The sequence below is a fragment of the Felis catus genome, chromosome B2 (assembly GCF_018350175.1).
Source record: "Felis catus isolate Fca126 chromosome B2, F.catus_Fca126_mat1.0, whole genome shotgun sequence".
NCBI lineage: Eukaryota > Metazoa > Chordata > Mammalia > Carnivora > Felidae > Felis > Felis catus.
The window spans coordinates 124087783-124111581 of record NC_058372.1 but is presented as its reverse complement, the minus strand read 5'-3'; the positions used below and the strand labels follow the sequence as shown (position 1 = coordinate 124111581).

The window sequence follows — 23799 nt, the reverse complement described above, 5'->3', positions numbered from 1 at the left end:
GAGAAGCTCTCTGCAAATTCTCTGTTGAGTCACGCCATAGAGGAGTGGTTCCCAAGGCTTACCCGTGGACTCCTGCAGATCTGATTGAACAATTGACATTTATCTGGAGTTAAATGAGGAAAAGGATAAAGTAGTGATTTCTTTTTCTTGGGATTCACTTAATTAATTTCAAGGCTCTCCTTTATTCCAATTCTGCCTTCCTCATCTTTAGATGTTAAAATGTCTTTTAAGAAACAACGATGGGGGTGCCTGGGTGGCGCAGTCGGTTAAGCGTCCGACTTCAGCCAGGTCACGATCTCACGGTCCGTGAGTTCGAGCCCCGCGTCAGACTCTGGGCTGATGGCTCAGAGCCTGGAGCCTGTTTCTGATTCTGTCTCCCTCTCTCTCTGCCCCTCCCCCGTTCATGCTCTGTCTCTCTCTGTCCCAAAAATAAATAAACGTTGAAAAAAAAATTTAAAAAAAAAGGCAAATAATTAAAAAAAAAAAAAAAGAAACAACGATGAGAATACATGACAGGGTCCTCTGTTTACTTGTTTATAAGTATGATACTTGTAAAATAGGACCCTGTTAATTCCTCAAGTTTTGTTTTGGCTTTGAACATTCACTAGCACGGAAATCACTATCATAGACATGGTTGCCAACCAGACTTTTGAGGAGGAAATCTTAAAGTTGACCATTCTATTGGACCCTGAGCCCAGCTGGTAACTGACAACATTGGCAAACCATTGTGATACCTGCTGTGTTTGTTTAAAAAAAAAAAAAAAAAAGTTATTTCAATCTCACCTTCCCTAAAACCAACATTTTCACTGAACTGCATTTTGCAATGTTTCTCATTCTGGGAAACAAAGAAGTGTGGGGGGGGGGGGGAGGGGGCGTGGGTTCCCCTAGGGCTCACATAGGTTGTTAAGCTGATGAAAAATGTGGAGACCAAGTAACCATTTCAGCAGTGTGGAGTCCGGAATTGCACTCACGTTGCCCATGTGAAATAAATAAGGAGGAGTAAAAGTGCCTGGCACTCATTCCAGGTGAAACAAGGAGTGGCCCCTAGTGAGTGGGACCTGGGCAGCGTCATTTGATGGGTGGGACCCACTGGTTGGGATTGGGTCACCTGCCCCAATGCTGGGAAGCACCCATAGCTGGGCTACAGGATTTACCTGTCTGATGGCTCGGGGAGCCCGGGGCACTCGCTAAAGCTCTATATCTATCAGCACCAAGTCTACCATGAGAAAACCTGAAATAAGACCAAGCAAGCAAAGCCCGAGCTGGAAGAAAGAGAATGCTTCCCATACTGTAGGGGATTCAGGGAAGATTTAGATGGCCGTCTGCAGCGAGAGTCTGTTAGACACTCTCTGCCACTGTAAAGGACTTGGGAGAGTAAATCCTTTTGCCTGATCCTGCCTTGCCTAAGGGGCTTTGTTGGGTGGATGTCAAGTACGATTGTGTTCTGCTGTAATTGCTGCAATTATCTGGGGCTCAAAGACAGAGACAAACCACTGAGGCTGTTGTAGGGTGGTGACGGTGGTGGTAGGGAGGTGATCCAGGATTTCTCCTCAGATGAGTGGCATTGTCAGTATCAATTGTTGGGGTGGCGGAAACGGGAGATAGATGGAGAAGAATTCATTCATTGAGTTCCCTTTCTTATCAGTAATGTATTGTTCCCAAGGTACATGAACGCTCCTGAAGTTTTCAGTTGTGCCTGCATGAGCCCCTGAGATGTGCTCTTGGTGCTTCATGCCTCTGTATCAATGGGAAAGCCAGGGCAGGGGGCAAAAATTAGTGCGTTAGACAAATCTTATTGGGTAGTGGCTGCTTGAAGTTGTTTGGGGCACAAAGATGTGGAAAATGTGGCCAAAGACCTCAGACATGCGTGAGGACAGAAGGATCTGACATGGTGCCTAAGAAGTGTCTGCTACAGAACATGCCTTGTACTCCTTAGGCTCGGTTGTGCTCTCTATATGTCCGACACCCATAGCTAAGGTTTGGAGACTACATTTTTGCGAGAACAAAATTTTCTCACTTATTCCACAAAAGAGGAAGTCTAAGTTCAATCAGTCATAGAATCTGTTTCAAGGTGGAAGCCAGTTACGGCTCTGAGAAGATCAAAAGCAAGAGGCTTAGGGAAATAGACTATCGTCCCTAAAGCAGTAGCTGGTCCTGTGGCCCGAATTGATTTTCATCATCTTCTCGCTTCACCATCCATTCTAGAGTCCTTCTTTACTCAACCATTACTGAACTGACCTGGATGATTTGCCTGGTGGTTGACCCAGATCTTTTCCTCACGAGACATGAGCCCTTAGCTTACCTTGCTCTTATTTGGGTTATGATGCCTGAAATTGTCCATTTGTCATTCTCACTGGCCATGGAATCACCAAGAGATGCTGCACATATCTCTTGGATTCTAAACATACTCTTCCCTGACCCATCGTGTAGAAGAAACCCTTGAACTTCATCTTAATCATGGCTGGTTGCTTCCATGGCAGTATAACTCCTTTATATGGCTAGTGGTTCACTGCTGGGTGATCTGGTGGTAGTTACAGCTCCAGGTTGTGTTGTGTCCTCTGGGTGATGGTTTCTCTCAAAGAACTAGGGCTTCTAACCTAGCAGAGCCAAAGGCTGTAGGAAGAAAATCATAGATTCTATACATGGGATACTGGGAGAGATGGTGAGAAGGTACAGTTCTACTTGTACTACTGGGTTTCAGGACTCATGTATTTTGGCTCCTGGGGATACAGCAGTCTATATCAATCTTTGGTTGTGTGTGTCTATGACATTCTAGAGACAAGTATCTTTTTTTTTTTTTTTTTTGAGAAAGAGAGAGGGGGAAGAAGTGAGGGAGGGGCAGAGAGAGAGGAAGAGAGAGAGAATCTCATGAGGGACAGTAGAGAGATAGAATGAGCTCAGGTCATGGTCTCACAGTTTGTGGGTTCAAGCCCTATGTTGGACACTGTGCTGACAGAGAGAGAGAGAGAGAGAGAGAGAGAGAGAGAAGAGAGAGAGGGAAGAAGGGCTCACCTGAAGCAGGGCTCGTGTTCATCTGAAGTGGGGCTCCAGCTCACCCTATGTAGGACTCAAACTCATGAACCGTGAGATCATGACCTGAGCCAAAGTCAGATGCTTAACTGACTGAGACACCCAGGGGCCCTCTAGAGACAAGTATCTAAAACCATGCAGTTTTGACCCTAAGGTGGTCCCTTATCTGAATCTTCAGCAGATTACCATTTTGTTAAGCCAAATGCCTCTGAGTGATGGATGGGGCACATGATAAAAACAGGGGGTACTGTGTTCGTGTGCCTATATGTTTGTACTTCCCTTACTATTAAGGATTCTTTGATCTCAGGCAATGTTATACAGGGTTTTAAGTTGACAATTGAGATATTCTCTAAGCTCTTGGTTTATGATGCTGATAGGGGTACTAAAAGTAGAGAAGGCAAATACCTACCTGGAATTGCTATCAATTCTGATAAAAACTGTCAGGTTTGAAAATTGATTTTAGCCTGCTTTTAAGCTAGTAGGTCAACCTGTTACTATTTTATGGATGCTGGCAGAAGACAGAAGACTCTGAGATCAGAGACACAGACTTTTTACTCCCGGCACAAGTAGCATGATGTAGGCCATTTCCTCCAAACTCTAAGGCTCGCAGAGGTGTGATGGAAGGACCAGACAGATGCAGTAGATTTGCATTACAATTGAGGAATACTCAGCTTGGGAGCCTGTTGTTTTAAAGTGAGCAATAAACTAGCCTCTGTTTGTCCTGAAAGGAGATGCTATCTCATCCCTCAAGGTTGATTGCTGTAAACACAACCCTGAGAAATGACCTGGGGAAGAGCTACGAGGGCCTTGGATTCTTGGCACACCCAGAAAAAAATGTGCAGACATGCTCAGGGCCTATGGCACATCGTCTGTCCTAACGAGGACAAATCCCTGCTTCTTCCAAGAGAGAAGGACAAATGTAATCAGGTTGCCACCAAGTGGCTTTCTGGCTTCCCTAAGGAATGGGTCCATACCGAGGGCTCAGTGTCTATGACTGCTGCAAGGTTAGGCGTTCATCCATAGCCGTGGTTAGATCAAGCTCTGTGACCCGAGTACGGGTCAATGCAGAGTCTCTATTCATGGGCCCATTTTGCCACCGTGATAGAGAGAGGAGGTTGACCTCCATGGCACAAGTGATCTTCTCTGCTTGATGGTTATGTGCCACTCTTCTGTGGCTATACCCTTTGGGTATTAATGTGAAATGCAAAGATCCCTGTGGTCTGTGCCCACTCACCTAGGTCCATCTCTATATATACCCTTTTGCTGAACTGCTAATCTTTTCAGGCCTGACCATAGGTAGTTACAAAGGCTTTTCCCAGCAGGTCTCCCTCAACAGAGAGCAGACCCCCACATCTGTGCTGATCCACCTAAACCTCAACAAGCCCACCAAATCAATGGGGGGGGGGGATGGAATGAGATGGGGGAATTGGCACTTTTTCCAGTTTTAGACTTTTCCTTTACTACCATAGTAAGTGATGAAGGGCTTAAATCTTTCATACCTCGCTTTATCCTTTGTGGTTTGTTGCTTTCGTTGGTTATTCCCATACCTTGTAGCTCAGCTCTCTCTCCCAGCTCAGCTGAGCACCTGACACCTTCCAAGTCAAGCGATTTCCCCAGTATCCACGAGTTTAAGTATACTCTTACTTTCAGCCACTTTTGACAACCAAAAGCTATAATCCCATAGGACCTCTCTCTATATTTCTGTGTTGCCATTTACAACATGCATCAGCCAAGAAAACAAAAGCCACTCAAGGCTATTTCAAGTACAAGGGGATATAATACAGGAACCTCAATTCCAAGAAAACATTGTGAAGGGTTGGGCGGAGGCGGGGGGAGGGGGGCGGGCAGCCACAGATAGCTTTTAGGAAACCACGCATTCCAGAAATTGTGGGCAATCACCACGGATCATCTCAGGTGCCTGCAGCACCAAAGTGATCTGCAGGAAGACACTTGGAGAAGCTGCAAAACTTCGCGTCTGCCATTTGTCAAAGAGACATGCCTCACGCTGCTGCTGGAGTGATAATGGCCTCTTCTCTCTCCTGCCTCCGAGGTGTTATGCAGTGTCTCTCAATGGCAGAAGCCAAACTGGAACCTTGCCAACAAGAGAGAGCGCAAATGTAGTTTTCAGGCCTCCAGATCCTGGGATAGAGGGAGAGCCCAGAAGGAGCAAGGACGGTATGGGTATACCTGCAAACTGCAGACAAAGCATATTATTTTAGGATTGTGTGTCTTTCTCGTTTCAAGACTGCTTCTCCCATCTTTATGCCCCTAACACCAAGTACACCGAATGACACAAGGCAGATGCTCATACACTGCTATGCTTCTTAGTCCACTAACTCTAAAGGGTCACGTTCCAGAAAGCAGTTTCACAGGTTTCCGTAACTGACGTGCGTAGTTGCTAGATAAAAAGCTTTTCTCTCTTTTATAATTTCCAGGCAAAAAGCTCAATCATGTTTTCTAATAAAAATTTCTTCTAGGGGGTACCTGCGTGGCTCAGTTGGTTAAACGTCGGACTCTCGGTTTCGGCTCAGGTCCCGATCTCGCAGTTGGTGGGTTCAGGCCCTATGTTGGGCTCTGTGCTGACAGCTTGGAGCCTGCTAGGGATTCTCTCTCTCTCCCTTTCTCTCTGCTCCTCCCTTGTAGGTGCATGCTTTCTCTCTCTCAAAATAAATGAAACTTTAAAAAAATTCTTCTAGTCACTCTCAAAGATCAAGCTATCATATCATAGCTAGCTTTGCTATTTGTTTGTATATTAATAAATAGAAAGACAATAACAGATTATACTTGTCTAGTGAAGTAAAAATTGCTTTTGTCTCATCCTGTTCTCAGTAAAAACTGCATAAAACTGCAATAACTCCAAAGTTACAATATAATAGGTAAGTAATATTATTTTATAAAACACTTACATGAATACTTTTCAATTCTTGCAAACTTCCTTACAGCCTTTCATCTCTTACAACCCTGGGAGGAAGACAATATTGTTTCCCCCTTTTCATTGATGAAACATGCTTCAAAAAGTTGAGATACCTCTCCCTCCTTACTTGACATTCTTTTACTGAATTCAGATATCTCAAGATGTTTTTGTGTTTTGAAGTGTCATATGTTTTATTAGTTAGGTTGAACATTTTTCCTACAGAGACAACCATAAAATATTTACATTTCTGGCCACAAAAAAATTGAAAATAGATATTTCCGTTATGGTTTTTACAATGGAAAAGAACTGTTTTCCTCAACAACATTCCAAGAACTAGCCATGAGGCTTCCACTTAATATTCCATTGATGGTAAATTCCTTATTTCACTAGGCAGTCCATTCCCTCCTGGACTGACTATATATTATTGATTGAGCATAACCCATTTCTCTTTGGCTTCGTTCTCACTTTGCCTTCTCAGTTACATTCGTTAAATTAATCTCTGTACCACATGTCAATACTGTAACTTTGATGAAGACATATGGTGTGATGGAAAGAACTTTGAACTAAGAATCAAGAGATTTGGGTTACTGTTGCAACTCGATCACTAACCAACTTTTTATCTCGATATCCCTGCATTTCTTTCTCCCTCTCCTTCTTCCCTCCCCCCCTTCCTTCCTTCCTTCCTTCCTCTCTGTCTCTCTCCCTCTTCCTTTCATATCTAAAATTGTAGGGTGGTGGTAGTAAACTTAACTGAGCTTCTGTGCATTTTTTTCCTCCGTGGATTTAGCACTGGTAAGCATTCCAGGAAAAGTTGAAGAGTTTTTCGTGTCCTGACAGTGATCTTGTGCTCACCGCCATTTGTGTTTCGGGACACATGGAATGACTATCTTTCCTAGCCCCCATATAGATAACAGGGCTTTGCAACTGACTTCTGGCCAAGAAATGTAGATGAACGAATATGAGGTAGCACTTTCATACCTGGCCTCTAAACCTCACATGCTTCCCCCCCTCCTATGTTCCCCCCCGCCATTTCTGTTCTATAGTAGCAGGTGCGTAAACACTAGAGGAAAGACATACAAATGAAAACAACAGCGCCATACCATTTGGGGGGCCATGCGTGAAAAACATTAAACCGACTGGCAGTTATGAAATGTTAGGAAAGCACGCGGGGAAAAGGCTCTCTGCCACTGCTACCGATAATTTAATAGAAACGTGACTTGGGAGCGACAAGGTGTCCGTATTCATCAAAATCGAAATCACATATACTCTCTGCAACCTTTGCTTTCTCGAATCTGTCACAGAGGAAACGCCTAGTTGTCGGAATTAAGACATAGGAAGGGAAGTCTATCTACAGCGGCACTTTCAGTATCAGAGAATTGGGAGCTGTCTACACGGCAAGCAACGTAAACAACGATTAAATATATCATCACACACCATGACAATTTAAAGGAGGAGATTTTTTATACTTGCGTATTGTTTACGGTTTGTGCACTGACGTTTGAAAAAAAAAACGATTTACGTGTTTTTTATAACTATTCATATGCATATAATACCTGTGCGTTTAAAATGGTCATGAGCGCTGCCAGGTGACCTTGTCTCATTGTTCAGGCACAGGGAGGAGTGAGGACTTGTGTTGTTTCCCGGTAACTCCAGTAAGTGCTGGTCTGCTCTTGTCAGGTCACTCTGGGAGGGAGGGAGGCTTTGATGTTCATCAACCTGGCAGTGTCACACTGGTTCTCTTGTGCTCCAGCCTCGCGTGACACTGTGCCTGCGATCTTAAGTCGAGGGGCAGCAAGCCAGCTTGGCGTCACTCCATACTCTGCAGCGAAGGCTAACGGTTGTGGTAACAATAAACAAGGTGCAGAGCACATCCGGCGTACATCCTAGCTAATCTTGTAAAATCTCTGGGATCCTGCTGATGCAAATTTTGAAACACCAGTAATCCCCCCAGAAGCGACCCCTGTTGTTGAATAATGCCCAGCCTCAGCTACCCGCCTTCGGCCGTCTCTTTTGGAACAGTTCTATCTACCTGCACCACCTTTTCAGGCTGACTGGTTGCACGAGAATAAAGACACGTACCTGGGATGATTTGGGTAAGGCTCTAATGCAAATTTTCTTAAACTTGAGTGAGGCTGTGGACTCACTCCAAGGCATGGCAGTACCAGGCAGCGCGCCTTGTCATCGACTGCTTCGGACCTTGGTTTTTATGACAGAGTTTTGACAATCTAGAAGCATGTCGAAACATTCTGGGGAACAGAGCCCAACCAATTTTTTTCGCTAGGGCTAATTTTATAAAAGTCGCATTAATCCTTGAATAATGATGTCCTGTCACTTTCAGTGAAAACAAATCAGGTCCCAGACAGAGTTTTCTAACCAACTCTTTTTTTTGTCAACAACATCCACACGATGTATTATTGTTAAATGGATCCATGCATACACTGTGGAGTCAAAATCTGCAATGGCTACCTTCTCTAATGACTCATTTTCCCATAAAAAGCATACTTCACAAACGGGTAATTCACATTAACAGCTTGTCAATGACACGGATTCTTCAGGCAGTTTTGCTAATTGTCACTTACGTACTTAGACACCGGTCAGTCTGGGACCACAGGGTACACATGATGAGATTCCAAACTTCCGGCGGAGGCGGGAAAATAAATTCCAAGCTATAATGCAACTGATGGGTCAGTACATTTGGCACCCAACATTATTCTTCCTGGATGGTGGTCGACTCTGTGCTTAGCAAAGGAATCTCCCATCCTCTCCGTGGTAATGGAATCAATGACAAGGTTTGCACATCCACGGCATGCTGTTTGCCACTCTGCCAGCCAGCGTCCACGGCAGTCATGGCTAGTTTGCTAGTTGATCCCATTTTTCTCTCCAGGCAAGCCCAGGTATGCCCTCAGAATCCTTCCCAAAAGATGCCCCGAGGCAGCCACCCACCATCACAAGTGGCACATGAGATTCATTTGGCAGTAGGTTTATCCTATTATAGGATAACATAATTACCCTATTACATTATGGGCTGAGTTGTGTCTCCCTCAAAAAGTCATATGTTGCAGTCCTGATCCTGTGTACCTCAGAATATAACTGTGTTTGGAGATAGAGTCTTTAAAGGGGCAGTTAAATGAAAACGAGGCCATTAGGGTGTGCCCTAATCCAACATGACTGGTGTCCTCATCAGAGTGAATTTGGACACAAACATGTACAGAGGGAAGGTGATGGGAAGACACAGAGATAAGAGAGGCATCTATTCAGCCAAGGAGCGAGGCCTAGCATAGAGCCTTCCCTGATGGCCTCAGAAGACACAAACTCCACAGACACCTTGGTCTCAGACTTCCAGCCTCTGGAACCATGAGAAAATAAAATTCTGTTGTTTAAGGCACTCTGTCTATACCACTTTGTTACTGCAATCCTAGCAAACAAATACCAGTCTCATAAATAGAGCAAAATAGAAGTAAAGTGGTGCGATTAAGAAACTTCTGGACTTTTATAACAATGGAAAGGACTCTTTGCAATTTGCTGATACTCACGTTTTAAAAATAATTCCTTAACGTTTATTTACTTTTGAGAGAGAGAAAGAGAGACAGCACAAACAGGGGAGGGGCAGAGAGAGAGGGCGACACAGAATCTGAAACAGGCTCCAGGCTCCGAGCTGTCAGCACAGAGCCCGACTCGGGGCTCGAACTCATGAACTGGGAGATCGTGACCTGAGTTGAAGTCAGATGCTCAACTGACTGAGCCACCCAAGCGCCCCAATATACTCAGATCCTTAAGTAAATATTATTCCTCTATGTTGAACTATGAGCTATCGATACCCCCACTCTTATCTGGCTTGTGATATACCATACTGCGAGTACTATAGAGTAAGGACTCTAAACAAAGGAACAAAATCGTATGTATATTATATAAAATACTAGAACAGACTTGGAAGTCATAAATTGAATTTGTATCATGATGAGTCTAGAAGTATGAAATGGCTCTGAAGTCAAAATATGTAATATAGTAATAATGGCCTCCAAAGAGGTCCATGTCCTAAACCCCAGAACCTGTGAACATATTCCATTACGTGGCAAACGAGAATGAAGGTTGTAGTTGGAATTAGGTTGCTAATCAGCTGACCTTAAATAGGGAGATTATCCTGGATTCTCTGTGTGGGTCTAATGTAATCACAAGGGCCCTTTAAAGTGAAAAAGGGAGGCAAAAAGAAGAACTCAGAGTGATGCAAGAAGAAACTTCAGTATGAAGAAACTCAACTCACCATCGCTGGAGTTGAAAATGGAGGAAGGACCCACCAGCCAACACACAGCTGGTATACAGCCTCTGGCAGCTGGAAGAGGCAAGGAAATGGATTCCCTCCTAGGTCCTCCAGATAGGAATGCAGTCCTGCCAACACCTTAATTTTAGCCCAGTGAGACGCGTATCAGACATTTGACCTACAGAACTGCACGGTAATACAGTTGTGCTGTTCTCTGTTGCTAAATTTGAAGTAATTTGTTACGGCAGCAACACGGAACTCATGGAAGTTCCAACGAGTGAATATATTTGCAATGCCAATTTTAGAAAAAAATATGGCAGAAACAGATTTGCTCCTGGAATCATTGCATTTTTAAATAAAGGTTTATATATTTTTGAGAGAGAGAGAGAGAGAAAGAGAGAGCGTGCACGCACACAAGTGGGGGGAGGGGCAGAGAGAGAGAGAGGGGAACAGAGTGTCTCTGAGGCAGGCTCTGCACTCACAGCAGTGAGCTGTCAACTCATGATCTGTGAGATCATGACCTGAGTTCAAGTCAGATGCTCAACTGAGCCACCCAGGCACCCCTGTATTTTTTTTTAAAGGTAGGTACATCATGGATTCTCTCTGCTCCTTATCTTTATTTTCAACTTTGCTTTTTGACTTTCCCCCCTCATCCTGTACTTTCTGTTCCTCCACACCAAAAACCCCAGTAAGAATGCATGATCTCCTCATTTGTTTTAATGGCATCACCTTCATCCAATCATCTTCATTTAAATCTCTGAAGACAATTTTGACTCCTTTCTTTCCTTCCATACCCTCTGACTCGTTAGTTTTCACAGCTGGTACACCTATCCGCATGTTTCTCTTCTTCACTCCTTCCTTTTTGTTCCTGCCATAATAATTCTGCTCTCTGCCTTCAACTCCTCATGCCTCTCCAAATTTCCTAACTGATCTCATGGCCCTCAGTGCCTACATTACCCATTCTTCCACCCACTATTGCCAGGAAAATCTTAACATGCACGTCTAACAATCTCCTTTCCTCAAGGTTGTTTTTCAAAGCCCTCTATAGTGAGGTCCCAGCCTCTCACACCATCACTCATTAATCCACCTACGTACGCCTTAGGGGCTAGGCCAGTGGTTCTCAACTGTGATGCACGAGAGAATCACGTTAGCAGCTTTCAAAAAAACACTGATTCCTTGGCCCAATTAACCAGCATCTCTAGGCGCGGGGTCCAGGAACTGGATGTCTTTTAAAGTTCTCCAGGTGGCAATAATGTCCTGTCCAGACTGAGAACCCACTGCCCTAGGGCGATTCTCAAACAGGAGTGTCCATCAGAAGCACACAGAAGGTTGGTTAAAACACAGGTTCCTGGGTCCTACCCTACCCGAAGTGTTTCAGATTCAGTAGGACTGGAGTAAGACCTGAGAATTTTGTTTTGCTTTTAATTTGAGATATATTTCACATACAATAGTAATCCTTGGAAAGTACACAATTCAGTGGTTTTTGGTATATTCACAAGGTTTCACAATCATTACTACTACTCCTAGAACATTGCCATCACCCTAAAACAAACCCATTAGGATCCACTTCTCATTCCCCCTTCACCCCAATATCTAGAAACCACAAATATAACTTCTGTCTCTGTGAATTTGCCTATTTTGGATACTTCACAGAAATGGAATCATATATGTGGTCCTTTGTGACTGGCTTCTTTCACTTAACACAATATTTTCAAGATTCATCCATGTTGTAATATGTTTCAGTATTTCATTCTGTTTTATGTCAGAATAATATTTCACCGCATGGAAACATTATTTTATGTATCCATGTCCAAATGATGGACATTTGGGTTCTTTCTTTCTTTTTTTAACTATTATGAATAATGATGCTATAAATATTCATGTACAAGTTTTTGTGTTTTTAATTATTTTGGACTACATATCTAGGTGTGGAATTGTTGGGTCATATGGTGACTCAATAATTGAGACACAAGACTCTATAATTGAGGATTTGCATTTCTAACCATTCCCAGGTGAGGCTGAGGTTGATGGTCTAGGAACCACATTCCAAAAACCACTGCTCTACCCAAACTGGACTACTAAGTGTTCCCTCAAATACCTGGAATCCTTGACATCTGTGCTTTGTTGGTCACTTGGTCTGAAGTCCTTTCCTCTCATCTTTACCTTGTGAAATCCTACTCATCCTTTAAGACACATCCCCGGGCCGCCTTTGCCATAGACTCTACACAGCTTTGTCTGTGTATGTGTTTTTCTTGTTCCTCTGATTGAGAGCTCTTTATGGGCATTGAGTGCGTTTGAATCATCTTTGTATGAAAGCCCCGAAGCCCGGCACAATACTCATACGTTGTTGGCCCTCATTAGTATGTGTTCAGTGGAACAGAAGTTCCAGGTCTTCTGAAGGGGTAGTCCAGAGACAGGACCCTAATAGGTGGGGCTTTATGTTTCTCCTTCTTCCAAACATCTGATAAATCCCAATAATTCAGGACTCCTTAAGACCTTTCACAAGCTCCTGCCCAGCTGACCTCATGATCAGAAGACTGAACTATAAAGATCCTTTTAAGTTATATTGTCTAAAGATTATTTTTTATAGTCACTCCTCAGACATTAAAAGAATTGTAATTCTAGAAGCCAAGGTCTGTATGGAATGCTGGGATATGACTGGGGCAGTAAAATTTGCCTGTTGATAGGTTATTTCAGATGTAGAGTAGCACATCTAGTTGTGCCGTTTTTCATGTAACTTCCATAGGTGCGCCGTGGAAAATTGCAATAGAGCATTTTCCATTTCCCTAGCCATGCTGAGAAATAGTCAAAACATTGCACAAGCCCTCTATTAGCAAATTTATATTTAAGGGTTGGTCATGCTACCGAAGGCTGTGATGGGGGCTAATACGATAGTGTATAAAAAGGACCTGATCCACTTTCAATACCCAATATGTGGATCTGCAATTAGTAGTAGTCGTATTACCCATTTCCTCAACTCTTATTGCTAGAAGATTTTGTTTCTAATCTGCCCAGAAAACGAAACCATCAACTAGAATTCTGTCTTGCCCTGTCCCACGTGTGTCCGCACCTGCACTCAGACCTTTCATTCTCTTGCAGAAGGTGAGCTCTTCACTCCTGTGCCCCAGAGCCCCAGCCCTTCCACTTACTTACCCAGGAACTTGGCTCCAATCATCGTCCATTTCTGACTCTCCCGGCAGGGGAATCGAGCTAGGCTTAAGCATTTCTTTCCCTTCCCCCATACGGAAACTAAGAAGGATCTCACCAGAGTTTGAATTCTTCTGAAGTATCTCATCTCAAAATTTCGCTAGCATAAGGGAGGGATTGTGGTATTGCATCTCACTGAATCCGCCCAGAGAGGAGTCCTAAAAATTATGAGGGTTAACAATATGTTGTATTCCCTTTTAGAAGTCTGTCTTTTGGGAATGTTCGTCATGTGAAGTGTGTGAATATGGGCCAACAGACGTGGGGAACCCCAGGGGAGTTTTGACTTGAAAGGCCCACACCTGATCATCGCTACCCTGGCTCCCCTCTTCCAAGCCACACTTTTGAGCACAGCTTTCAATTTCTTCTTATACAATTCCCACTTTCTTTCTCCAGTCCTGTATAAGAGAGTGTCATACATGTCCCTGTCGTCAGGTGTGGAATGGCTGCAAAGACCTCAGCTAGAGCGTATGTTGGAAGAGTGGCTGGCTCTCTTCTAGTCCTGCAGAAAGAGCAGAGGCAGAGGAGACTGTGTCCAGGAGCTCATGAAGGGCCTTACAAAGGACTTGGGAGGAATGGGGAAGATCCCAGAAGACAGAGGAGCCGTTCTATGTGGACACTCAGGTGGAATCTGAGAGTTAAACTTTCTCCCGTATGGGTTCCAATAATTCCTGACTCTACACCATTGGGTAGAGTGTGTTTCCCTCCTACCTGTGAATGCTAGCTTACTGGATGAATAAGCTCACACTTACTGCCTGACCCTCAGCTCACTGCCATCGTGATTCTCTCACTAAGCCCTCTCATCCAAGGCACCGGTAACTTCTGTGTTACAAACCTAATAAGCATGTTTCTGTTCGTATCTTTCTCACCATCTCTGAGGCATTTGCACTGTTGATGTGTCCTCCTATTATAACTAATCTGCTCATGGGGGGCCCGGGCGGCTTAGTCGATTGAGTGTCTGACTTTGGCTCAGGTCATGACCTTGTGGTTCGTGAGTTTGAGCCCCACGTCGGGCTCTGTGCTGACAGCTCAGAGCCTGGAGCCTGCTTTGGATTCTGTGTCTCCCTCTCTCTCTCTCTCTCTGCCCATCCTTTGCTCATGCTCTGTCTTTCTGTCTCTCTCTCTCTCTCTCTCTCTCTCTCAAGAAATAGATAAACTTAAAAAGAAAATTGAAGTAATCTGCTCCTTGGCATCCATGATAGATTACTCTCCTGTTCTCCTTTTACTTGGATCACTCCTGCTTTGTCTTCTTCCTGGATGGAAACCTCTTCCTCTGACCTTCCCTTAGAGTTCTGCTCTCAGCCTTCCTGTCATTATAAAAGCCACAGATCCGCATATTATTGGTAACATTTATTATTCCTAAATTGATGCTAATCTATCATAATCTTAAGTAATGATCTCTTTCCACAGCTGCATATTGGATACCCAGACCTGGATGTCTTTAAACTCAACATTCCTTATTCCAGAAGTCCTTATTTTGGTGAATGGCACTGTCACCCTTTCAACGACCTGAGCAGAAGCTTGAAGCATAATTTAAAATTTCTCACCCTGCCTTCTTCTTCTTCTTTTGTTCACATCCTATATTCAACCATATCTATTTCATCCTTCTATATACCTCTCATATTTATGTTCTATCACCACCATGAGGGCGAATATTGGATAATCATTATGGGCAAGTATTGTATTGCATATCTTTTGGTCTCTAGTGCGTAGAATATGGGCACAATTTTAATATATTCCATAGAATGTATGAAAGAATTAATAAGTGAATAAATAATGCAATAGATAAGTAAATGGATCCACACCATTCAAGTTCAGCCCTTGTGATTTCAAAAAACAGAAACCTTCACCACATGGTCAAAGTACAAAGCAAGGTGGGGCAGGAGCTTTATTATTATAGGCAAACACGTGGAACACAGAGAGAGACACCAAAATAAAAAAGAAGCAGACCAGCCAGCATCTGTTAAGACAGCAATGCTTATGAACTTCAACAGCTGGGGTGTCTGAACCTTCACTCTTGATTCCCTTCTGTTGATGTGAGTTGGCTATTTTCTGGGGTTTTCTCTGTTTACTTCTCACTGCAACTCACTTCTCACCTGTACTCCGCGTACCCTTTTCCTCTGTCATTGAATCTGCCCGTTCATAGCGTCTGCTTTCTCATGACTTATCATGACCACAGCCTTACCTCTTGGCTTTAGCTGTATATCCCTTCAACTTTAGCCCCTGCTGCTAACTGCCTCGTCCTCTCTGTCCTTCCCAATCCAAGTCCCTTAGGGAAAGAACCTGATGGGCCTCATCAGTTTTAAAATGCCAGTCCACGGACTAACTGCCCTTGAGTAGAAGCCTAACCCAGTCTACCATCGCCCAATTGTTTCCACTTGTTGGTAACGAAGCGTCTCATGAGACAAACCATGGCTCTCCAGGGTTGCATTTTGTGGGAGCAGTGGTCAGAGCAGACCCTGGGACTAGTGTGACCACAAACATGTGATCACATTGTTCCTGAGGATGGAAAATATCTAGGAATTCTTGCCTCCGAGGAGGTTGGGAGGGGAGTTCACCCAATGTGGCAGGTAGAGCTGGAGCTAAAGTCCGCAAAGGCAAAATTCACTCAGGAGCACTAAAAGTGCAGAAGACAGTATGGGATTCCAGAGAACCAAGAAATCTTGGGGGACCACAAGTAGGTTCTTGATGGGGGAGAGTAAGGTCCAGAGAATTTCCCATTGTAGGAAATCCACTGTTTTCCAAGTCTGGGTCACCCAACACGAAGACTCAGAAACCAAGTGAAGAATAAATATTAACTCACTGATTTCTCTGCTTCTAGTCTGGCCCCCTCCAGATGTCATTCTTACATTTTAAGTAACATTTCCCCCTGATTATAAAATTTATTTAGAAAATGAGGAAAATAAAAACTATAAAAGAAGAAAATGACAATCAGCCATGTCTTTACTAGCTAGCAAGAACTGTAATTATTATTGCATAATGTCTTTTTCTAGTGTTTTCCTCTATTTTTGCCTAAAAGGTGGATTTTTGTGGGATATAGTTTTATATTGTACATTTTCTTTAGTTATTATGCCACTAGTATAATAATACGTTGCCTAAAAATACAGTTGCAAAAATATTCCATCGCAGGCCAGTGTTATAATTTATTTTACCGTGTCTTGTTGGTGACATTTAGGCTGTTTCTGATTTTTCCCTATTATAAATAAAGGAGTTGAATAAAAAAATTCCTAGAAGTAATACCCTGCATTAAAGGGCAATATTATCTTTTTAACACACAAATTTAACCGTGTACCTTCTCATCTAAAATCCTTCAAAAGTTAACTTTTATCTTTAGGATAAATTTCTAATTTTATTTTTTTTTCAACGTTTATTTATTTTTGGGACAGAGAGAGACAGAGCCTGAACGGGGGAGGGGCAGTGAGAGAGGGAGACACAGAATCGGAAGCAGGCTCCAGGCTCCAAGCCATCAGCCCAGAGCCTGATGTGGGGCTCGAACTCACGGACCGCGAGATCGTGACCTGGCTGAAGTCGGACGCTTAACCGACTGCGCCACCCAGGCGCCCCCCATAAATTTCTAATTCTTTTAGCTACCACAACAGATGCTTCCTGGTCTGGCATTTGCTGGCTTCTCCAGCGTCAGCTCCTCCAAGCCCTCAGATGGACCCCCGTGTTCCTGTCACCTTCTCTAGTGGCATGTGCCCAAACCAGCCAGGCTCTTTGGACCCTGGAGGTGTGTGATCACACTGGCCTTCTGCTTAGAACCCCTTTCTTCCCCATGCCTCCCCCATCACTCATTTGCCGCATCCTCTAAGATTTGGCTCCATTGTTAATCATTCTAGGGAGCGTCCCCATCTTCCACGCGGGTAGGTACCCATATCTGCTTGCAGTTCGGATTGCGTTCAGCTGCTGGTCAGAGAAAACCTGACTTATAAGCCTGTATACCAACAGAAGACGCTTCTGGTATTTGTTTCAAGATTAAGATGTTAGATAGAGGGAGTATACCTGTGATTCTCTTGGCTTTTACCTCATGGTTACAAAATGGTCATGGAAGCTCCGGCGGCTACCTTGGGCTCCAGAGAGTAATAAGATGGGCTGTGGGCAAAGAGGCTGTACCAGCTGTGGCTATGCCTTTTTTTTTTTTTTTTTTTTTTAAACAGAAAAAGCCAAAGCCCTTTTGGAAGCTCCCAGCTGATTTGGGCTTGTATCTCTCTCACTGGGCAGAACTATCTCATTGCCACTCCAAGCTTCCGGGGAGGCTGGGGGAAAGAGCATTTAGTCCCCAGTCACCACGCTGGATGCCCCCAAGGGGTTTGGGGAAGTGCTGGTCAGCAGATAAATGGCGTCTGCCCTGATGTCCTTCTCTGTGCTCCCCTCTCACACCCTCCTGGTGGCGGCTAGCTCACCTCTGTCTCTCGCCCTCTAGACAAGAAGCCTCTTGGAGTTGGGAAGAGAGTTCCAAGCTTGTTTTCAACAATGTGCCCTCAACATATTTAACACACGGTTTTGAACAAATCAACTGCTTTTAGAAACCACCTACACAACACTCTTAATGAGCAACCGAGGACAAGAGCGCAGAAGCAGCTCCCCTAAAGCACAATGTTAAAATATGGCACCAATTTTTATTTATTTGCTATAATGTTTTGTTTCTTTTTTATTTATGCGAGAGAAACAGAGAGAGCGAGCAGGGGGAAGGGCAGAGAGACAGAATCCCAAGCAGGCTCCTCACTGCCAGCACGAAGCCCGAGGTGAGGCTCGAACTCACGAATCGTGAGATCGTGACCTGAGCCAAAGCCAAGAGGCGGACACTTAACCGACCAAGAAATGGCGACAAATGTTGCAAGGAACGAGGCACTGACCTGACAGTTGTAGAGCAGATGATGAGAAGGTGCCGGAAGAAGCAGCCTGAGCGAGAGCTACACGAACGGGGTGGCTGGTTCTCAAACATGGCGGCACATTGGAATCACCTGGGACTGGTTCTCAGCGTCCCTCTGCTCGGGCCCCACCCCTCCGCATTTAAACCAGAATCCCTGGTGAGCCCAGCAGTGTGCCGGAGCGGGCTCATCCGGGCCGTGCGGCTCGCCCCAAGCCCGTGTTCATCACGCCGGTGGCTTACGATCTGCCACCATGGGGTACTCCTGCCACAATAATTGTCAGACGCTACAAATCACAAATGAGTCCTCCCCACCTGCCCTTTGAGAGCCAGGTAACCAGCAAGCTGCTGTTGGTAGTTTTAAGAGCTCCCCAGATGTCTCCAGTGGGCAGCCAAACGTGGGAACTACGAGTTTTCTGCCAAATACTACCTTGGATTCCTTCTTTTGCCCTGATCCTCCCTGGGGGTCAGCATCCTTGTGCGGGATAACTTGGCTGGCCTGTACAGAACCCGAGGGAGGTACAGAAGAGACAGAATTGTGGTTACATTTTTAATTGTTACTGAGTTTCTTTGCACACGACTTGATATTGGAAGAATCTAGCCAAATCTCTTTTAGTGTAGCTTTAGGACTGGATCTATAGAGGCATGCTAATTCGTTGAAGGAGTGGAGGGACGTCTGAATAATGTGCAATTAGAAACCTTAACTACCCCCTCCTGTGATTGAGGTTCCTTATTTCAAGGCATAGTTGTCTGTAGTGTAATTTTCTAGATCTCACTCCCCTGGTGGCATCTGATTTAAATACATGGACCGCACCCCATCCTAGGGTAGTCTGACTATAGCTATCCCTATCAGACTCCCCCCCGCCCCCACGACCCATGGTAGCTACATATTTATATACTGATATATATTCCTCAATTTATAGATAGGACAGTATGCAGAGAAAGGTTTTGTAGTTTTCCTAATGTCCCAGAGTAAGTAAATGGATTCAGATCCAGGCAGTGCGTCTCCAGAACCCGTGTTTCTGAGCACACTACCAAACTATGCCAGTAGAAGTACAACGCAGACTTGCCTGCGTCATACACACACGCTACAAAATGCCCAACCGGTTCCTCTTGCATAGACCACATTAGTCATCTGTGTGGTGCAGTAGACCGTAGCGTTAACCCAAATGAAACCACCGCCACCGCCTGCCAGTCAAGTCTGGCCGGAGAAACTTGGAGGCAGCCGACTTGCGATGTCCCACGGACACCTGGACATCCCAGGGACACAGGGGACTCGTGAAGAGCTAGGGGGTGTTCTCTTCACAAAGTGGTTCTGGGGCTCCCGAGAACCCTTGAAGGTAGAGGGCTGTGTTGTTCTCTGCCTGAAGAGGCAGAAGGAAGCCGGAGGGCTGTTCCCAACCATATTCAAGATGGGAGTCCTGCCGGTTCGATTCCTGGGACAGGGCTGGGCGGGGCCACAGTTCCTGTTAAAGGTACATACCTTGGCGCCCCCTGGGGGAGGTGGGCTGCCGTAGGAGAATATTTCAATGCTCTAACTCGATTTCTGTGAAAAATTAGCTGCTCAAACACCACCCCGAACAAAAGAACAGGAGATTCCCCGTAAAACATTTTTCTTACCTGAAAACTTTATTGTGGCTAGGGAGAATGGAAAATTATAAGTTAAATATTAAATGTAAGTAGACACTCTTAAAGAATGTTTTTGTGGCAAAGGATAAAAGAAACGTGGACATTGACTACGTATAGAAGTGACGGCAGTTTCTAATACGTCTTCGTTTCTTAGTAAGTGCTTTTCTGGGACCTTGTAAATATTAGCACATCACCTCTCATTTGCGCACAAGGGACCAAGAACCAACTGAATAGCTCAGTCTCTCGCACGATTGGCCCCCTGGGAAACGCGGCCTTTCTATTCTGGGTACCTGCCACTACAAGATCATTAATTTATTATTGTATTATTGTCTTTCTTTATTGTTTCTGGGATTTTGTTCCTATTTTCTTTTCCTCAGGCTTTCTGCTCCCTGTAACAGAATGAAAATGCCATTTGACCTATTATTTTTTGGTGTATTTCAACTCATCATTTTATAGGGTTACAGTCTTTGCTGAATTTCTCTAAGAGCATATCTTATATTGGTTGAAGTTCACGAGCTGATTTTCTCTGTAGTCAGCCATGTAGGGAGGAAAACAACTTTTCCCTCTGCTCACGTTGGCTTTTCCAGTAGGGCTTTATTAATCAGACTAACAAAAGACAGATTGACAAGAGAAAAACAAACACGTTTATTAACACGTGCAGCATGCATCCACATGGGAGCTCTCGGAGATGAGCAACTCAGAGGGATGGTTAGAACTTGGGGCTTATATAGCATCTAGACAAAAGGACAATAAATATGCAGAGAAGTGTCAAGACAAAGGACAAGAACTTTGAGTTTCCAGAGTAGCAGATTGCTAGAAGGTAAGTATATGGGTGAACTAATGGAAAATAAGGTTAGTCAGTAAAGTTTGTATGTAGATTCCTCTGGTGTCTGTCTCTGGATTGATAAGGGTCTACAGTTGTCTCTGATGATTATCTTCTGTCCCTTCTGGTAGAGGGGGAGGGGTGGGGATACCTCTACAAATGTATGTCCTGCTTTTGGGCGGTTGGAGGAGTATGTTGTTGTTGTTGTTGTTTTAATTTTTAATGTTTATTTTTAGAGGAGAGCAGGGGAGGGGTGCGGCGGGGGGGGGGGGCGGTGGGAATAGAGGATTTGAAGCAGGCTCCACGCTGACAGCAGAGATCCTGATGTAGGGCTTGAACTCATGAACCATGAGATCATGACCTGAGCCCAAGTCGGACACCTGACTGACTGAGCCACTCAGGTGCCCCGACGCAAGGTATGTTTGTGCAAAGTTCCTTTTTATATGGGTGTTTCACCATCAATACACTTAGTATCAACACCTGTCCCCTTCCCAACCCGCTGTCAGCAGTGGGTGTCCAGATCTGTTTACTCCCTGGCTTTCTGAAGATGTTCAAGTTAGCCATTTATCCCGGACGTGCCTGTATCATTCAAAGGCACGTGGGAAGACAGTCTGGACAAAACCGTGAATCCGGGAGGTTTTGAGTTTTTACTTTCTCCAACTTTACGTTCTTCTCTTTAATGACTTACTTTTCAAACACCTTGCTATTTTCCTGCACCATTTCCTACGTCAGAAACAAGGTGGCTTCACAAAATCACCTGTCCTCCGGTTTAGACTTACACCATCGTGTGAGTTCGTCATTGGGAAGAACATGATGGAATGAGAAGAGGACATCTAAAGATGGGATTTGTAGAAAAGCCATATTAATTATGTCGATTCGGTGGCCTGCTTGGCAGCGGTGCCTAATTACCCTACGGTACCTCATTGGTGAAATGCTATCATTAGTGAAATGGTAGCTAATTTTGCCGCAGGTTTTATTTGATTAGACCAGCGTACTGCACGCGCATGTTCGGCCTTCGGACTTTATTGCTCAACAGGCAAACCTACATCGTAAGCCCAAGTGGGAACATTTTCACTGTTGCAGCAGATGGGATGAGATTTTCCCCAGTGGGGAGGAATGGGGGCGTTCTGTAAAAGGTCACAGATTTCCTGCCCCGCGTCCTTGCCCCGCAGAACGTGGTCCACGGAGCAGCCGCGCCAGTCGGAAGCTCGTGAGAAACGCAGAAGCTCGGGCCCCGCCCCTGACCAGAGCTGCATTTTAACGAGATTCCCAGGTGCTTCAATTCACAATAAAATTCGAGAAGCACCCCTGTAAATCACTCCTTCCTTTGCCAAGGGGAGTGGACAGAGGAATGAAGAGTGTGAGGGAAAATAGGTCACTGCTCTAGCTACCACTTACACATCAGAACTGAGCCTGTGGCTTATTGACAATGAAGTTTCCCAGCCCCACCCCCAAAGCTTCCCCGTGGCAGGTGTAAGGTGGGGCCAGTCCTCTGCTGCGTTAACAAGTACCCTCAAAATATCTGCGAAGCCTTCAAGTTCGAGACCCGCCCTCTGTGCCTGTTGGTTCATTGACATTAGAGAAAAGGGAAAGACTGAGCAAGCCTGCAGTAGGGGGGGAGGGAATGTTCTCAAAAAACAAGAGGCTGCAGAAGGAAGAAGATGACAGTTCACATGGAACAGGGAGAAAGCCTGGCCGGAAAATAGATTCCATAGATCCTTCTATACGATTCTATCTGAATTTGACTCCGTTGCTCAGTAATTTGCCGAAGACGAGCCAAAATAAGAGTATTGTTGCGATAGTTTAAAGGCAAAGTGGCTGAACACCCTCTTAATGTTCCTCATTTACGATGCATTTCTCTCCAGGAGCAATCAATGCCTTTCCAATGGCCCCACCGATGGAATGTCAGGTATAACGCACGCCATTATTATGTTCACGCCCACCCCCAATTTCAGAGCTAAGCTACTCCTTCGTTTTTGAATCTGGGTGACCATGAGGCACAGTTGGTCACCAGTGCTTCTTAAGGTCCCATCTCGGAGGATAAATATTTAATATTTGAAGGCAACTCAATCCATGTTTGCTGAACACAGCATAAACCTGAAGTTGCTCTAGAAAGAAAAGCTCAGCTAATGGGAGCCCAGAGACTGATTCATAGTTTTAAAAATTAAAATGATTAACCCCACGCCCTTCCCTGCTGCAGCTGGCCAGTAACAAATCATCCTTTAGGGATGTAATGAGTTAAGAGGACACGCTTAACATAAAGGAATATGTCATGGATGCTTCTAAATGCATTTGGTCAGACATAATACGTTTAAGTCCTGTCCCATATATGGTATCATTTGTATGTTTGCATAATTCGTGAAACTCTGAAATTTTTTTAGTACGCTTTAATATACAGTAAGCTAAATTAAAAAGCAGTCCTGAATTCTTCCAGTTTCATTAATTATATTACCTGGGAGAAGAGATGACCCTTGGAGAAGATATGAGAGTGGAGCACATGTTATTTGGGGATAAATGTGATCGATAGAGAAAACCACATTAGGTAACATAACCATATAATATAAGAAAAAATATTGGAAATCAAAATAAATTGATCAGTGTATAGAACAGTCCATAAAGGAAGATGGCTGGCAACTTGTTCCAGGACTTACAACTTAGAACCTACTAGCGTTGTCAGACTTTCTCTGGTTGTTTATCACTCACCCATTCATTCATTCATTCATTCACTCATCTACTAAGTACTGAGGATTTGCTCTTCCCTGAGCACTGATGGGTAAACCATGTGAATTGGACACAGTCCCTTGATTTGTTCTCCCGGCTGGAAAGTAGATTCCTGCAAGCGCTCAGAAGACATCATTGCTATAAAATAGCATTTTAAAACCAAAACACAATGACCACCACCCCATCAAGGGCAGTTTTTTTAATTTTGATTTTTTTAATGTGTATTTATTTTTGAGACAGAGACAGAGCATGAGTGGGGGAGGGGCAGAGAGAGAGGGAGACACAGAATCCGAAGGAGGCTGCAGGCTCTGAGCCGTCAGCACAGAGCCCGACGCGGGGCTGGAACCCAT

General features: G+C 44.4%; 1 long non-coding RNA gene across 3 annotated transcripts; it reads right to left on the bottom strand.

The window, feature by feature from the left end:
• Nucleotides 1–3009: 3009 nt before the first annotated feature.
• LOC123385554 lies at nucleotides 3010–19051 on the bottom strand. 3 transcript variants are annotated; one of them, XR_006598335.1, is made up of 4 exons: nucleotides 18263–19051; nucleotides 17431–17498; nucleotides 13468–13567; nucleotides 3010–5224 (listed from the first exon to the last, which is right to left on the bottom strand). It is a non-coding gene; the product is annotated as an uncharacterized LOC123385554 (long non-coding RNA). The 3 variants fall into 3 exon arrangements; XR_006598334.1 differs by lacking the exon at nucleotides 17431–17498 and adding an exon at nucleotides 7498–7775 and having other exon boundaries at nucleotides 18263–19050; XR_006598333.1 differs by lacking the exon at nucleotides 17431–17498 and having other exon boundaries at nucleotides 18263–18595.
• Nucleotides 19052–23799: the final 4748 nt, after the last annotated feature.